The sequence below is a fragment of the Charadrius vociferus genome, unplaced genomic scaffold, assembly GCF_000708025.1.
Source record: "Charadrius vociferus isolate BGI_N301 unplaced genomic scaffold, ASM70802v2 scaffold67, whole genome shotgun sequence".
NCBI classification, from domain to species: Eukaryota; Metazoa; Chordata; class Aves; order Charadriiformes; family Charadriidae; genus Charadrius; species Charadrius vociferus.
In genome coordinates, this window is record NW_009649485.1 from 684,754 (window position 1) to 687,392 (window position 2,639).

Below are 2,639 nucleotides of genomic sequence, written 5' to 3' on the forward strand. Positions count from 1 at the left end.
GGGGGGGGGCATTAAAAACAAGATAAATCAGTTTAGTTATTGCGCACAGTGGATCTGCAACAAGTTCCCTGCTGAGGCGAGGTGGTTAAACTTGCGCTGAAGGGGAAATGGCTCGCTGCGAAATACAGAGGTTCGAGTTTTATCGCTTTATGAAGATTTTGCTCCATATTGCCCAAATGTATTTAATGAGCTTTTGATCAAGTGTAGGATAATAATTCATTCCTTACTCCGTAATGGCAAACACTTCCAGTTTGTGGAGTCAGGAGCACCGATCTGACAGTCTTCATTTAAACTTCTTATTTTAAGGGGAAGCCTCCGTTTTCTGATAACAGACAGTGCTTCAGGCAGGGGCTGAGGTCCGTGGGGCTTTTGCACTGACACCGAGTCCATGATTTCAAAGAATATTAGTGTGCGGCATCTCTCTATACAGCCTTCGTGATTTACGATGGTTTCTGTGAAGCTGAGCGAGTGTGTCTGTTGAAATCCAAGCCGCTAGGAAAACAAACCCCGGGATGAAGCTGCAATTTCCAGTTGCTTGCTCGCTTTCCTGCTAGGGAGGGAAGAGCAGCGGGAGTGAAGTGCATATTTGTAGGCTCTATTATCGTAAATTACTTTTGCATGTAGAAAAATATTACGCAACCTTTAGAGTTGCACGCTTGATCACTAGCAGCAGCTTAAGGTTATCTGGCTTTTGTACTGCTTTTTCCACGGATTAGAAAAATTCTGGCAGGGTTGCAGCCCTGGAGTGAAGATGACTCTCTCGAAGGAGCTCAGAAGGTGACTTTGGGCAAAGTTTTTCCTAGTTTGATCAACAGAGTGAGAGTTACTGTTGCTCCTTCTTAGCTCGCTCGACCAGACCCATTCTTGGAGGAATGCGCTTCCTTCAGCTCCCTGCTCGCCTGGGCTGGTGTGAAGCCACCCTGGGCACGCTGCAGGCATCCAGCCTGGTTGGCGCTGGAAGTCCCACCCTGCGGTGGCCTCAGCCACACTCGGCCCGGCAGGCCTATCCCCGCCGTGGCTGGGATTGGCCCGCTGGGGCTGAGCGTGGCTGAGGCCACCGCAGCGGGCGAAGCGTGTGTGGAACGAACTGGGAGCGGAGGCAAAGCTCATTCTTGCAGGGCCCCGTCGAGCTCTGCCGAACACAATGTCTTGGGTTTGGCGCTTGGTTAGGGCCGTGTCTGCTGTAGTCATGTGTGTTCCTGCTCAGTGTAGAAACAAAATCGTGGATGTGTTTTGGATATGAATGATTGTGGGAATTTGAATGATAGGGAAAACATCCTCTTGTTTGAACTTCTTTTTTTTTTTTTTTTCTGTAGCTAGGAAATACTTTTTAAGCAAAAAGTTTTAGGGACCATGCAGAGAAGGTATTTACCTTGATTTGTTTGCGGCTGCATTGTAAATCTTCCCTAATTTGTTACTGAGAATTAGAGATCGTTAGTAAAAGCAATGAATGGGGTAAAATAATTTTTTTTCTTTTAGTGTGTTAAACGGAACACTTTGTTTAATGCAGTACTGAAATGAATAGTACACAACAGGAAGCCAGCTGTTTTGATAGGAATTTGTTATTCGTAGTAGTCTTGTGGCACGTTGAACTAGCTGTTGGTGCTTTAACTGTGCTCTGTCTCAGACCTGGCTCATTTCTGTTGAAGTACCTTGCATCCAACTAAACTTGCTACATTTGACAACGGTGTCACCTGTAGCACTTTGTTTACTTTCAAGCTTAGCTGCCGCATTAGCTCCTTTACGGTTTCTCAGTAATAGGCCTTATTCTTAATCTCCAGCAACAGTTTTAGGAGCGAGAGGACACGTCATACTGAGTCCCTTTTCTCACACTTAAAAAAAACAGACAAACACACACCCCCCTCCCCCCAGTTTTGATGGGGAAGATTGGGGGTGGTGGTTATTTGTCTGCTTTAGGTTAGCAAGTTGGCAAGTACTGGTTATGAAATATTGTAGTGTGCAGTGGGGAGAGTTTGTTGCTGTTAGGAAGGTGGGTATCGCTCAGCCACCAATGTGCATGTCCCAGTTGCAGTGGTTCTCTGAACTGGTCAGCTGTCTTGAGGATGGGAAGAAGATCAGCAATTCCCATTTGATGCTTCATTTGTGCGGCTGTTGAGAAATTGTGGATAGCTCTGTTTTTAATTAATTGGTTTTCAGGTTAGGAAGTATGGTTATAGTGGTAACGTGCATAATACTCATCAAAGATACTGTTGAACTTAAGTCACATTCCTTTTCTGGTTTTCTTCTTCTCTTACACAATTTATTATCTTTTTAAATCTGCTTCATTACATGTAATCTTTCTTTCCTTCAACCTTACTCCAGTTTTATTCACCTTCTCCTTCCTGCTTACTTTCTAGCAGCCCTCCTGGTGGGCAAAGAGCAAATGCATCTTGAAGGTGTGAGGGTTTTTTTATTAGCATGTAGGGGTGATTTTTTTTTTTTATTTACAAATGCATAAGACAGTTGCCAAGTTGTAGTGTTTTCTTGCTTTGTTTTGAGAGTTTGGGTTTGAGAATACCAATTAACTTTAAATACGAAACTGACTTATATTTTCAGGAAACGTTTTGAGTCTTGAGTAGAAGGCTTCTGTGCAGAGCTAGGAACTGGCTATGAATTTCATCTATTTTGGTAATTGGGGG